The following is a 17,056-nucleotide window of genomic DNA, read 5'->3' as shown; positions in this document are numbered from 1 at the left end:
TCCAACTGACCAAATGTATATGTTCAATGCAAGTTTAATCTGCACATACGTTGAGAATTTCAGAATGTAACTACCCTCCTTATTAATCTGTGTTATTTTCATATTATATAAATACTTGTGTGGTAGGCAGAACTTTGGCCCCAATGGTCTTTGGCCCCAATGTTATACCTATTAACATGTTAAATGACATGGCAAAGGAAACTTTGCAGATGTTATTAAGATGATAGATCTGTTGATCACAGGGTAGTAAGATTATTAAATGGGCCCAATATGATCACATGAATTTTAAAACCTAAAGCCCAGAACACATAGGGACTTTTACAAGTTGTCATAAACCAAAGATTAACAATTATATTGAGCAACAAAAACCAGTTCAAAAATTATACAAGCCTAGAATAAGAAGAATAGAGATGAATTTGACAAAAATGAAAGAAGCTGAGAATCCCTTCCTTCCACACATTCCTTTACCCTATCCCTTACTTTCAGTCTTGACAGTCTTGATGTGACACATAAATTCTTTGCATCCGCATTGAATAGAAGAGCAGGACTTTCTAGGTAAATAGGCTGCAGCATTCTGGAAGATTCTCTCCCACCAGCCTTTAAAAGTTAGCCTGGAACTAAACTATGTGTCAGATCGAAATACACTATCGGAAGCAGTAGAATATTATTATTAAATCTTGCACCTGTAAGTAGCCCAAAGTGGCAGTGGCAGCCAGAGAAGAGGTGTAGGAACACAGAAGTCATAGTGGGGACAGGATGAGCCATATTGTGTGACCAAATGATCAGAATGCAGGCACTTGGACATCTCAACATAAACGAGCTCACTTGTGAAAGTCCTCTTGGAGCTGAAGTTGTTTGGAATGAAGATGCAACCCCAATCATTCTGAAATTCTCAAAATCAGAAACCATTCTTAGTCCTGTTTTCACCTGTTAGAGATGGAGAAAAAATTATTTACAGCATCTGCTGCCACCTTTACCTCTCCTACTCACAGAAGACATTGCAAATTCATCACTACATGTCTTGCTGGTGAGCTGCAGCAAAATCTTGCTGTCCATCTCAGCATAGTGCTCTAGAAAACCACTGCTACTTAATGGAAATTTCCTTATATCAAAAGGATATGAAATGTATCAGGCTTACCTTGGTATGAATACTGGTTTTACCACTTACTATGTGCCCTTAAGTCAGAAAGCAAATCTTTCTTGGACTCAGTTTATTTAGTATATTATATGCATAATATTTATAATAAATGTATACTTTGTATGTATAATAGGAATTGTAACTCTTCTGTTATGTTCTTACAGACATCAAATGAGTTAATTTATGTGACTAGAACAAGGGTCACCAAACTAGAGCCTATAGGCCAGATCTGTCCTGCCATCTGTTTCTTTATAGCTAGGGAGCTTCAGAATGTTTTTCACATTTTAAAACAGTTCAAAGAAATCAAAATAAGAATATTTGTGGCATGTGATAATTATGCAATATATAAATTTCAATATTCATAAGGTTTTACTGGAACACAGCCGTACTCTTTGTTTAGGTATTGACTATGGCTGCTTTTGTGCTATGATGGCAGAGTTGAGTAGTTGCAGCAGACACCATAAAGCTGAAGTATTTCCTACATGAACCTTGACAAAGTTTGCTGACTCCTGTTCTAGAATGATAACAGGCATTTTTTAAACAGTTTAAAATGTTTTTAGTTCCCTTACCTTTTGCTTTTCTTATCTGAGAATCCATCTGAGAGCAAACAGGACTCCAGGACCAAGAATGGGAAATATTTAGGAACCTGCTATTGATCCACAGATATATATATATACACACACACACACACATACACACCAGCTATATATATATATATATATATACACACACACACATACACACCAGCTATATATATATATACACACACATACACACACACACACACACACACACACACATATATATATATATATATATACACACACACATAAGCAGATATGCATCAGTCTAGGTAACTGTTAGTTACCTATGACTCTTGCCCACAGGTGCTAAAGATAAGTCAAAACTACTGAAAAAGTGCTCATAAGAATTTCTCAAGAGCATATAACCCATACATAAATATGAGTAATTCACTAATCAGCTCTCACATTGCATTCTCTACTTCTTTCCTTTTAACTGTAGCTAAATCTCCTGGAGAGCACCATGACCACTCAGGAGTACCCTCTCTGCTGATTCTCAGTTTCTCATGCTGGGCTCTGCTTTTGTCCAGTGCTGCTTGTGTTGGGTACAGCTGTGGTTTCTTAGCTTTCCTCTAACAGTTACCTAGACTGATGCATATCTACTCATGCCAGGAACAGCAGCTTACCTTGTGTATCTATATGTCCATCAGTCACTTCCACTGCCTACTACATCAGAAGCAATATGTTTCTTCATAAATATTGTGCTGCTGAGTGGAGATAAATATCTGCCCCTAATTTTTATGCTACATTCTACCAAGGAAGCTACTTGGGTTCCAATAACTGAATTTAGTGAGTATGACTGCAAACTATTCACAAATGATTTCTCATGTATACATCACGCCCTGCCCTCTCTACTCCAAGATCCAACATGAATGACTCTAATTGTGAGAAGGGGTCATGTTGGATGGAGAAACAAATCCATGTTTCAGAAGAGTGCTAGACTCTAATTCACCACTCCATCCCAATATAAAGGTTTTGTTTTAAGGCCAAGCTTCTCATATCTGAATATTTCTAATCTGATGATGATATTTATTTTTCAGGAGGCTTCAAAGTTCCAAATGCAAATTGACTTCTGGTGAGTCAGCTCCATAATTGCTCCAGGTATATTTGGTCATGTCTGAACCACAGTGGTCCCCCACCAACTAGTTGATTATTGATGCCCACTATGCAGGATTGTCCTTAAAGTAGTCATTACAGAGTTTTAATAAGGAAAAATACCATTATGTGCTAACTCTGGAAACAACTGTATAAACTTCTCTTCTGTCATGTACAAAGTTTAAGATAATAAAGCCTATGCTTATTAATATCTAAACTTATGCTTATACTTATTTTGTTAATTAAGACTAAAGATTGTGCTTATGATGTTTAAAGTCCTTTTTAATATTTCTTATGATGTAGAGATTTTGAAGTTATTCTGGCTTTACATAGCACTGAATTTAGTAAGGGAATACCGTATGGAAAACCCTGTGAGTTACATTACCAATACTTATTTCTCTTTTATATCCTTTATAAAGACAATCACTAAAGCTTAGGACTACAATGTTCCTAGCTAAATACTTACCATTCCTGCTTTCTTTGCAGACAAATATGACTACAACACTTTTATTCAATGAGTTGTAAACAGAAGCATACTGGGAATTTGAGAAAAAATATTTTCTTTCCTGGTAAAAAGAAATAGATTTGGTACCATGGTCTTCTTCTGACCCTATTCTCTCCCATTATACAAACATGTTGTCTGAAGTTACAGCAGCAATTTGGTGAATGTGAGTTGAACAAGCATAAAAATGAAATACATAAGACAGTGGGCTAAAATAATAGAAGGAACTTGTATCTCTACAGACATTGTTCTGCTGAAACAGCATCTGCAACCGCTTCCAGACTTCTTGTTATGTAAGAAAAAAAATTTGCTTCTGTTTATTTTACTATTGTCCATTTATTCTTTTATTTTCGGGTTTAAAAAAGTTCCTAACTGATATACTAGGTTCAGCCACATAGAATTGCTGATGTTAACCACATTGAAGTTATAACAATAATAAATTTCATATGGTCAATATAGTATATCTTATTTCATTTGTTTTAGAGATAGGTCACTGAGCAGGACTTCCATCTGGTATCACACAGCTAAATATAAATACATGTTTCAGTATGTAAGAGTATTTCTTTACAATTTAGAGTAAACCAGTGTCCATCTTTACTGATGTTCATTGTGCCAGTGATATGATACATTGGGAAAAAAATCCTCCTAAAAATACAAACAAAGAGATAGAGGAAAATAGGGAGAGAAATTCAATGTAAATTCTCAAATAAAAATTTATAATACTCAAGGTTAAGATTTACATAAACTTGTATATATATCATCTATTGTATATTTTCTGTGTATTTCCAAGAAATTAATTTTGAAAATATGTCCTAAGGGAACTGTACAAGATAGTGACAAATAACCAAAAACAATTTATTACAACATTGACTATAAAAACAATGTAATACTTGGAAACAGAAGAGGTAAGCAAATTCTGGCGCATCCACTACAATGCCTGTTACGTAAAAAATACATTTATAAAAAGCCTAAATTGGCAATTAAAGTTACATTCTATAACACATAGATTGCTTTTCCTTTTAGGTACTATCCCTTTCTTATAGAAAGAGTGTCTACTTTCTTCTGGGAAATGATCTATCATAATTCTCTCCTGGCTTATTTTTTAAATGTGGGATCAGAGAGATCGCAAATAGTTCTTTCTGCCAGTAGAAGCTATATATAATATGAGATGTTTAGGCAGAGCTAGAGTGAAATTGATATACAAAGAGGAATACAAAAAATGGCAGAGAAATTCCAGCGATAGTTCGAGTGCCTGGTAGTTCTTGAAACTAAGCAAGAGCAATCATCTTTTCAGAGACTGAAGGTTAAAATTTCCTACAATTGTTTCATGTAAGCCTTTATCTTTCTGACGATGGCTATTTTCCCCCCTCAGGCAGTTTGATTTCCTTTTATGTCATGTGCACACAAATGTATATTTATATAATCACATTAGAATGTTAGGCAAAAAAGAAAATACCACTGGACATAAACCTGTACGTTCACGTACAAAGGCAGCTATTACATATAATTAAATATACTAAGTAAAATATTTAAAATTCTACAAAAATTTTGAGCTTATTTAAGTAAATAAATATTATTGAGCACATACTTTGTACCAGATATTCATGTTAGAAACTGAAGTTATAAGAGATTTTTGTCTTTTGGTATTATGATTATTGTTACTTTTGTATGTCTTATTTTTCTTTCAAAATGTTATAAAATAAATTGATATTTTAAGAATGTATTGATAGTAGAGAATGGGGAAAATATAACTTTTGCCATACTATGCTTCTAATATGTATAAATGTATATAGCTATAACAATTTTAGTTTTAACGAGTATGCTAAGATACTATTTGTTAAAATTATAAATAGTGAAGACAATAAGACATTAATTGTATTTATCAGAGTTTCCTAACCTGTGTACTGAGGAACACAGTGAGCTTACAAATAGGTTAGAGGAGTGCAGAGTTATGATGTCAGTCTCCCTCATAGCTGAGTGGAGATTGGGTGACCAGGTGCCTAATTTGTTTGCCACAAAGTAAAAGGAGGCTCACACAGTCTATATCAGTAAGCGATACATTTTTTTATTACCTTATATGTGGGCTATAATAGAGGTTTGGGAACATTGTTTTATGTGATCATCTAGGTTCCTTCTCTAGTTATGATGTCTATTAATTTTGAGTATTATATCTCATTACATCAAAATAACAGATGGACAAAATATAAAATTTATTTGCCCAAATGGCTAGAAATCTTTGAAAGAAAATAATTAATCAAAATAATTTTGAATGCAAGTGTGAGTTTCTAAAAATGGAAGGGAGTTGAAGAGAGAAATGTGGAAAACATGAAATATAATTTGTAAACAGTCCATGGTTTCAGTGGAGAAAATTTTGGTGTTTAAAACATAGGGAACCTATTTATTGTTCACATGAGGGCTAATGTCTGGGTGTTTATTAGCTCCTAAATAGTCTGCTCAAAAAAAATAAATAAATATTTGTAGGAAAGTAGGAAAATATACCCAACGATTGGCTCATATAAAAGATAAGACATATTATTTTGTTTTTGCTTTGTCTCTGGATAAAACAAAAATATATGTCTTCTGAGAAATCAAAATCCAAAAACTTTATCTTGATTAGAATTAGGTTCACAATTATCCATGAGGTCTGCATAATTCAATTAAAAAAAAACATTAAAAATTTGTACCCTCTGGTGATAAATCTGGAATATTTGGCAGAAGCATAGAAAAGGCACTCAGGAGATAATTTCCACAACCAATACTACAGGGATACCAACATACACATAGACCAAGAAATAAAGTTAAGTTAAAATATAATGGCAAAAAAGTTACAAAATGTGAAAGGCCCCTGAATCAACAGACTCAACAAATATGGTAAACTCAGCCCCAAGAATTCAGTACAGTACAAAAAAATCAAAAATGCTATAAAATAAATAAATGTGCCTAAAATAGTTAATAAGAGAGTTTTAATAAAATATCTATTAAAAAGATATTTAGGAAGTATAAGTCCTTTTGTAAAAGAGCAACATTTTTATGTTTCCTGATAAATTCATTAGATGGGATAAACACCATTTAAAGAACAATTCAGTATGAAAATGGTAAACTTTTAAAAAATTGGAAAATTTACCAATGTGAAACACAGAGTGATAAAAAGGTGAAAAATATCAAAGAGAGTAATATACAAAAGTCAACAACATTCTTATATACCAGCAATGAGCTGAAGAGATTTGAAATGAAAAGAAAAAAAAAACAAAACACAATCCTATTCACATCATTCCTCCAAATAAAACACTTATGTGTAAATCTGATAAAATATGTTAAATGTTTATATGAGGAAAATGGCAAAACTTTAATGAACAATATCAAAGAAGACCTAAATAAATGGAGAGATATTCCAAGTTCATGTATAGGAAGAATCAGTATTGTCAAGATGTCAGTTCTTTCCAACTTAAGTCATAGATTTAATGCAATAGCAATCAAAATCACAGCAAGGTATTTTGTGGACAAACTGATTCTCAAGTTTCTATGAAGGGCGAAAGACCCAGATTACCCAACTCAATAGTGAAGAAAAAGAACAAAGTCAGAGGACTAACACTGTTGCATTTCAAGATCTAGTATAAAGCCATAGTAACCAATGTAGTGTTGGTGAAAAGATAGACAAATAAATCAGTGGAATAAAATAGAGAGCCCAGTAATAGACCCAGGCAATTGTAGTCAACTGGTCTTTGACAAAGGACCAAAGCAAAGATCTGGGCAGCTAGATACCTACATTCAAAAATACAGATCTAGAAACAAAGTTTACATCATTCACAAACATTAACTGAAAATGCATTATAGACAAAAATGCAACCCACAAAACTAAAAAATAAAAATAAAAAATAAAATTGTTAGAAAATAAAAATAGTAGAAAATCTAGATGATCTTGGGTTTGGTGATGATTTTTTTTTTTAGCTACAACACCAAAAATACGATCCCTGAAAGAAGTAATTGGTAAATTAGACTTCATTAAGATTGAAAACTTCCATTTTGCTAAAGACAATGTCAAGAGAAAGAAGACCATCCACAAACTGGGGATGGAGGGTGTATGGAAATTCTCTGTAATTTGCTCAGTTTTGCTGTGAACATAAAACTTTCTGAAAAATAATGTTTATTAAATTTTTTAAAAAAGGAAATAAAAGCATGGCAGATATATTATCAACAAAATATGACAGCAGAAATAAATCCAAATACATCAGAAAGAACAGTAAGTAGACACAGGCCAATGTTATTGGTTGACAGAAACTCTCAAAATGAACTAAAAAAATCTATAATATGATGTATACTAGAAATATACATAAAACAAAATGATAGAGAAAAGTTTTATGTGAAAGGATATAAAATGATGTAAGAAAATAACAGAGGAAAGTAAATATAATGATATTAACCAGACAGTTTTGAATTTAAGACAGGACCATTATTATAGATAAAGTCACTACTGTACAAATGATTAAAGGAACAATTTGACAAGATGCTATAACTCAGAACAAGTATGAGCTTCAAACAAAGCCTCAAAACGTATCATTCAAAATTTGTCTGTATTGTGAGGAAACTGGACATATCTTAAATTAGCATGTAAGATTATAATACCACTCTTTGAGAAAATAATTCATCAAGCAGAACAAAAAATAAGAATACAAATGGTTTAAACAAAACAAATAACAAGTTTAGTACCCACATATTGGCATGTATATATAACTCTTCACCTATATAATTAGTGAGTAGACTTTACATTTAAGCAAGCATTTATAAAAGTTAACCATAATATAGTAAATACCAAACATCATGTATTGACTATACCTAGTATATCCAATACTTTAAAAAGTAAACTTAAGACATAGCCACATCAGATAATTATAGTAGCAAATAAAAATTGTAGTAAATGCTGTATAATAATTACACACACACGTTATCACTTTAACACAAAATATGACAAATTGGTATCTATTTGAAATCTTGTTTCCCTTTTTTAAAACAGCCCTTATTTATTTTTTACTTCTAATAAGTTAAATGTTATAGAATTTATTATAAGATTGATAAATGTAAACTTTTTAAAAGGAAAACATAACTATGACTAATTAAAATTAGCCATATTTAATAATAAATAATGACATATTTTCTTCTATTTCATGATAAGACATTTCTATCCTTTGTTTTCTTTTACAGTAATATGGTATTCCCCCCTTACCCATGACGGTTAAGTTCTAAGACAGCCAGTGGATGCCCAAAACTGAGAGTGGTACCAAACTCTAGAGCCATTCATTCATATCTAGAAGTTCTACATTTGTACTGTACTCACAGTTTTAGAGCACAACTGACTTTGGTAAGGAAAATCACAGATAGCCAAGCAAAACCACAAATACGAGGAAGCTACTGTATTTGCCTGAACTGCCTTCAGCATTTCAGACATCATTCTTTATTTTTATTTAGAGGTAAAACTAAATACAATCAATCCTAAGATTCATCGTGATTTCCAGCTCTGTTTTTAACAAGTCCCCATTATGCTGATTTCTAGTGTCAGTCTGATTGATAACATGAAGCTGAGCAGCCTCTATGCAAAAGCATTTGAGCATGAAATATTTAGCATTTTACCTTTCTGCAACAGCAAATTTTGAAACTTGTGGGAATTATTCTAAAAAATGCCCATATACTCTTTTACAATCAAGTCCTTTGCATCTATAAATTTATCACATAAGATATCCACCTCTAAAATATCCATAATTTTAAAACTCACATTGAATGTCATCAGAATTTCAACCTCTTTTTGCTCAGGAAAAGTGGATTTAAAGCAGAGAGGTAATTAGAACTTGTGAATTTTAAAGTAAAAGCCAATTAACAGTTTCAGTGAAAGAAAATGAGAATGTCCTGCTTACCTGTATTGCCATTTTCTAGTCATATAATTTGGGGCTCTAAAGCCTTGTTACTTCTACTTTAAAAGGTCATGTTTTCCCAGTATGTATTTTTATCTCAGTCTACATATAACAACAGCAAATAATCCAGATGCAGTTGGTTCATCTTGTTTTAGACTGCTTGTGGCTTCTTCAAAAGACCATCATAGAGTTTGGGATAAACAGTAATATCAACTTCGGTTGTACTGTAATCCTTTTTTTCTATTCTCATTGTCAATATATCTCCAAATAAGACATGAATGTTCTTTTCTCATACTTTGAAAATATGCTTTTACAAGAGATTTTAAAATTGTTTCTATGTTGGGCAACAATGATGTACATCTTGTAGGCCACTTATTTAGGACGCTATTTATTTTTACTTCTGTGAAGTGAAAATTTTATTGTGTGATTCTGCACATTTTGAGAAAATGAAAAGTGATAAAATACATTTATTATGAAAGCCTCAATATCTCAGGTAAGCAAATTACACCTCTTTTTAACAATCCTGAATAGAAAGCATGCAGGACATTTAGCTAAGTAAGAGCTATTCATTTTCTTTTGTTGAAATTGATGGAGAAATGGAATTTGCCAAAATTTGTATTTGCACTTTCTGCTGAGTATGCAGATGGATGAGCCTGGCCTAGTTTGTATTTAAACAAAATATCAGCCAGCTATTATTTTCTGGTTTCTGTGGTTTTATTAATTTTTTTTGTAGTTAAGGGCTCTATTTGATTATACAAACTGAAGTATCTAAGAGTACTCTGTTGTTTTTGTTTCAGTGATCTGATACATTATTTGATATATGGTAAGAAGGCATGACCGTTAATAAAATCTGATAGAATCAGCTCTACATTATAAGGGGCTGACATCAGACATTTTAGTCACAAACTCTGTATCAGGAAAATGTAACTTCACTCATATTCATAGAGAAATCAAGAGCTAGATATGATATTATGGATTCGTGTATGTGGTATGTCCATGCTAATGCAGCAGCCACTATTTTCAATTGACCATCTGTGCCTTTTGGTGAAATGAAAAACATTTTGATTGATTTAAAAGTACTTCCTGGCACTGGCTTGTGAAATTCAGTCTTTATATATGCTTTCTTCACCCTCTGGAACCCAAATTATTTTCTGTATATTTTATAGCAAGCTCTGCTCTGGTTATTTACCTCCTGGTACTCTTTTATATATTCTTCCATCTGGCATTAAATTGTATAGCTGATATTGGTATTATATTCTTTCTCATTTCCATCATCTGAATTGTTAGAAAACCTGGTCACAACATTCACAATGTTAATAACTAAACTAGTGGTATCTTGATACAAATCATGATACTTAATTCATCACCAAAATCAAGGATGGATTATGCATGCTCACAAATAAATCACACTTAAGTTTTACAATTAACTTGCCTCACTCAAGTGATACAACATTGGATGATCCATTATTAGAAACTGCAAAGCATGATTGCCAACATAGTGCCCAGGGAGAAAACAGCAATAGGACTATATAAATCAGATGGTGCATGCTACATCCATTTACTGGTAAAACCAATGCTGCTTTCAGCCCCTATTTTTTGGCTGCTTAGAACTTTTGTACTTTTCTCCAAACCTCTGCACCTATTGCTGAAAAATGACAGTCTTTGAATTTCAGGAAGGAATTTCCTGGTTGTAGAACTTTCACTGCTAAAATCAAGATAGTCTCCATAAAACTGGAATGGTTGGCCAGCCCAGTTGTCCATGATACAATAATGTGCAAATTATTACAGAAAAGAAAATATGCTTCTGATTCCTATATATGTGGAAAATTTAAGACATGTTTATAGATTTCTGAATGTATCTCCTGAATTCAGGTATTGAATTTTAGATAATCCACTAACATTATTCACTATATTAACATATTAAAGGAGAAAAACCAAAGGATAATGTCACTAAGTGCAGAAAAACATAATACAACACTTGTTTATAATTAAAACTCATAGAAAACTCCTAGAATATATTTATCAACCTTGGTAATGTGTAACCATAAAACATAGAGAATATTCTTACTGCTGAATTTCTGGAAGCATTATCTTCAAATTCAGAAGCAATACAAGAAGGTTCATGATCTTTGTATCCATTTACATGACACTGGAGATTTCAGTAAATATAAGAAGATAATAAAAATCTTGATGTGGAAAATAAGCTAGCATTATTTATAGTTTATAGATAATCTATGAGAAATAATAAGATATGATCAGGTTTGAAGAATGTAAGAAACGTTTCTGAAATCAATAGCATACTTTACCCCAATAAAATAATGAGAAAATAGAATAAAAATATAATTCTCAATACAATCCCAAATCATAAAATTTATGGAAATTAACTCAAGACTACATGTACCCAGAGTACATATTCTTAATGGAAAAAGTATAAAATTTTATTAAAGGACATAAAAGAAGGCAAATAAATGGAACTATTATAACATATTGATAAATTAGAAAATTCAAAATCATAAAGATTTTATTCTCCCCAAGTGAAATAAGAAATTAAATACAACTTCAATCAAAATCTCATCATGGTATTTTATGAACTTGAAAAGTAATGCTAAAATGTATATATAAATACTAAGGGCCAAGAACACCCAGCCAACTTTCAATGTTTCTCCAACAACATATCAAAATTTACTACAAAACTAGACCACTTTAAAGAATTCTATAGAAAAGAGTTAATGTAATAAATCAAAGAACAGATACAGAGTCATGTGTTATTTAATGACAGGATATATTCTGAGAAATGTATCATTAGGCAATTTTGTCATTGTGTAAACATCGTTGAGTGTACTTATGCAAATCTAGATGCTATAGCCTACTATATTCCAAGACTATATGGTTCTGTTTGTAGCCTATTGCTTTACTTCTAGACTACAAAACTCTCTCGCATGGTACTGTACTGAATTCTGTATGCAACTGTAACAGAATTGTTAAGTATTTATGTGTCTGAACACATTTAATAAAGAAAATATACAATAAAAATATGGTATAATCTTATTGTACCACCCTTGTCTATGCAGCCTATTATTGACTGACCTATGTGGTACACTACTTTATGAGATATGGCATTTTAAACACTGGAGAAATAATAGAATACAGGCAATCGATAGAAAATATTAAAATTGAACTCTAAAACACCAAATATATTAAATACCAAATGGATTAAAAATGTAAATGTTAAAATTATTATAAAATACTTTGGAAGATATTTATATGACATTTAATAAGGCTGCTAAATTAAATGATATTGATACTTAAAATTTTATATCAATGATCAATCAAATGAAAAACAAAAGAAAGCCAAGGGAAAGTGTAACACATATAATTAACAAAAATACAAAATTGAGAGACTATGAAAGCCTCATAAAGCTATTAGATGAAAAGTGAAGAGCACCCTTCCTCCAATCAAAAACAAATGAATAAAGTTAGGAAAAAATTTTATAAAATAGGAAAATCAAACTGAAAATGTCGTTGTTATTAATTTGAAAGTGCAAATTTAAATTACAAGGTACCATTAAAACCATATGAGGATTAATAAGTTTGAAACTGTGAATAAGTTTGAAAACACTAAATATTGATAAGGTGGTGGAATATAACAATACCTAATAAAGTTGCAAACTTTCACAAACTTTATTATTCAATAATTTACATCTGTGATTTCATAAGGGAACAGAGTTAAGCATGTTAATTGCATATGTGTAATAGAAAAAAGACGAAAGCAACCTCTGTAGAGCAATCGATAAATAAATGGCTTAAATACATGCATTCAACACAAGTAAATAGTAAAGAATAATTAAAACAAACAAACAAAATATACTTTATGAAGTATGGATAAACCTTAAAAATAATTTTGAGTTATATAAAGGAAATTACAAAGTAGTAGGTATATAATACATTTATTGCATGTTTAAACATAGAAAACAACAACATTTATGGATACATGTATGTCTACCAAACAACCAAAGCATATAACAGATTGACATACACCAATTTCAGGTGAGCGTTCCCTTGTAGAGATTAAGGAAATGGGTAGGGATGGTGAAACTGAACTTTAATATACCTGTCACATTTCATATCTTTGCATAAAGCAAAAATAATAAAACATTGATATCTGGGGATGTCACTTGGTGACATTGGGGATATAATGTATCTATTATGTTGTTTTATGATTATTTGAAATACTTTGTAATACAAATTTTGTGTATGTGTATATGTATTTGTGTTCCTGTGTGTGTGTGTTTCAGATAAAGGAAAGTATAATTTCCACTGAATTCATACTTTAGCCTATTGATTAGTCCACGTATGGTTTATTGTACCTAGCAATTGTACACTGATTTGAGTTCAATATTTTCAGAGAGATACTGAACATTGACAAAAGGACTACCTCTGCATGTACATGAAGAGGAAGCTCATCATTAATTGAGAAAGGGAATGAACAGTATTTTAGTATCTACTGTATTCCATATTTCCTGTATGAGTGTGTAATTTATGTGTACATATGTATAAATCAAACATGTCAATATGTATAAAATGAAACAACCAGAATTGCAGAAGCCAGTGTTAAACCTACTTATCTTGGTGAGAATATCCATAGTCTTTTATGTAATTCATATTTCCTCTCTGAAAGAATGTGGGGCAATATGGTACAGTGGAATTACTCTGAAGGACCAGTGATCATGCAAAACTGAATAAATGACACCTTAACAGAAAATCGTGAAAGTTGTTTTGGAAGACTTCCACAAGGAGCAAGAAGAAAGGAAAACAGACTAACATATTTTTGGATGTGGAAACAGCCAGATAGGCTTAGTCAGTGAATAACAATTAGAATGAGGAAAATATCAATTCATTAGGTATTACTATAGTTTCCAGTGGCAGCTGTAACAAGTTATCACAAATATGGTGAATTAAAACAAAGAAAATTTGTTCTCTCACAGTTGTGGAGTGCAGAAACCCAAAATCAGTATCACTGGACCAAAATCAAGATGTTGACAGAACTGTGCTCCCTCCTGAGACTCTAAAGAAGAATTAATTTCTTGCATTTTGGGGATTCTACTGGCTGTATCAATCCAATCTCTGCCTCCATGGTCACAATGGCTCTCCCTCTTTCTTTATGTGTCAAATTTCTCTCTCTCTTTCTGCCTCCCTCAAAAAGGATACATGTGATTGCATTTAGGATGCACCCTGATGATGGGGGATATTCTCCCAAATCCTTTTTGCCATTTTAGATAACATGTATAAATTCCATGGATTAGGATATGGACATCTTTGAGGGACCATTATTCAACCTACCACAGGTTTGAAGCGACATTTTTACAAATTACTGTGGACACCTACTCTTTCTAATCATTCACCATCTCTTCACTCTTTTTCTGATTATGAGTACCCCAATGTTGTAAAACACTTCTCCCAATTCTGTATGGATCTAATGGGAGGAGTCTAATCATAGCTCTCCACTTCTCTAGGATTGTGTACATGGTGTGGGTTTGTATCACATTTTATAGGTGAAGATTCATAGACCAGTGTGTAGACTTATGGCCCATGTCTTACTAATTGGATTTTATTACCTAGTGTTTTACATGTGCATATACGAGAAAGACTCTCTTTTCCTGGAATCTATAGCTAATCTGATTAAACCTTAAATCTGGTAGAAGCCAGGTTCACTATCACAGGGAGGAAGCATAGTTAGAGGAGAAAAGAATGAGAAGGACACGCGAAGAATCAGAATGAAAAGAGTCCTCTTGGGATCAGCTCTTGCCTCAAAGGAGTTCCATTCCTGACTTTCTTAGTTCTGAGGCAATTAAAACCCTGCTGTTGACTTCAATTAGCCTGAACTGGATTTCTGACTAACACCTGAACAGAATTGTTTATTCTGTGGGGGAAGGAATTCACAATGAATGTACATTAGACAGGAAGATCTCAATGTTCCCTCCAAACTCTAAAAGCCCTTACTTCCAAATATGCTAAAAAAAAAACTTCGTAAAATTAAAAAAATCAAAATATTGTCAGTTACAACACTGCACTTTGTATAACTTCTCTGAAACAGGGTATGTATAAAGCAGTTATGCTCCACACTTACTGCTAAAGAAAAGGATGCAGTGTCAAATGCAAAGGAACCTAAGCTTATGTTTGCTCTGGAGAATATCTCAATTATCAGTAGAAGCTATAAAAGTAAGCATCCATAAACCAGTTTCCAAACAAATAAACAACTAAAGAAACAAATAATCAAAGTCCAGCAGCTTTTCATTTAAATTTTATGTCCACAATTAATGCTCCCTTTACCTCATTTCTTTAAAAAGTTCTAGAATTCTGTATCAGAATATTAAAATGTTCTGTATGTGGATACCATGTTGTCCAATTCAATGAAAACTCTGAAAAAAACATCATGCTATTGATTTTATAAGTATATTTTTATATATGATTTAAGAATTGATAAAATTGTTTATTTGTAGCCATTTCTAAAATAAAACGAAAAAGTTCATCAGGCTCTTGTTGTGGAATGTAACAATATAATCCTGTTATAATATTGTTTCTCCGACTGTTAACCATAAATTCAAAGAGGAGAGGAATTTATTTTCTGAAATGTTAATTGTGTTGTGTTCACATAGGTTCCAAATAATATGGATTTATTTATTAATAATATTTCTATGCTAAATCTCCAGGAAGGGTCCATGTATTTAAAGGGAAAGAACAGCTTACTTTAACTAATTATGAAATTCTTCTAACTTAGGGACAAGGTATAAAGTCTAAGGACACTCAAAACAGATCTTGCTACAACGGGACTCCTTAGGCTCCTCTCAAAGAAAGGGTTTCCTAGCCATCAAACAAAAGAAGAAAATATAGATTCCCTCAAAACAATAGTCTATTAGAGTTTCAGAAGTAGAAATATATTAAAATAGTATAGAGATTTAAACTTTGCTGAAATTACTAATATTGTAATGAGACAGGTTAAATTATGACAGTCATGCAAGAAGAATTATGCATTTTTAAGCCTCAGAAAATTTAACGTCACTTTTGGTATAAATGGTCTCTGGATCACCAAGAAACTGGGATATATATCTTATCTCCCAGCTAAATAGGTATCGTGGTATAGGAGAATATGTCCTTTCTATCAAAATACTTTTCTTATCAAACTACTAGGCAATATTTTGAGAAAATAATTAAGTGCTGGATAGGCCATATTAACACACAGAAAGAAACACACCCTTGCTGCAGTAAGAAGTCTTTACTACCTGTGGTCAACATGCTGAGATCTCTAACAACAAATTCGGAAAGAGGTTTAGAACATTTCTAAATTTTTCCCAATATTTTTTCTTATGACAGCTTTAGACATATAGGAATATTATAGGACTTATACTGTAATATCTGTACACCTGACATCTACATTCAGTAATTGTTCATTTTTAGCTATATTATATACATGTTATGCACTCATGTTTTAGCACAACTTGTTTTATACATTTGCTCATAGGTTTCAGATGTCAGATCTCTTTTTCTCTAAATCCTTCATCACGTATTTTCTAAGAATAAGGTATGTGCCTATATAGATGTCATTTGCATAATAATAAAATTAGTAATTTCCTAAAATCATCGAATATCCAGTTCTTACTCAACAATTTTCAAACCTAACAATTTAGCATGAAGTGGATGAAATGAAGAAAAACTAATAAAATTCATGGCTATGGTAGAAAAAAAGACTCACATAAATAGTTTATTTGTCAAGGCAGAAAACATTGGAAAGTAGAAAATATTTTGAAATGCATACATTGTGAAAAAGTACATTGAAGTC

This window comes from Callithrix jacchus, chromosome 4 (assembly GCF_049354715.1).
Source record: "Callithrix jacchus isolate 240 chromosome 4, calJac240_pri, whole genome shotgun sequence".
Taxonomy (NCBI): Eukaryota; Metazoa; Chordata; class Mammalia; order Primates; family Cebidae; genus Callithrix; species Callithrix jacchus.
Note: the sequence above shows the minus strand (reverse complement) of the source record.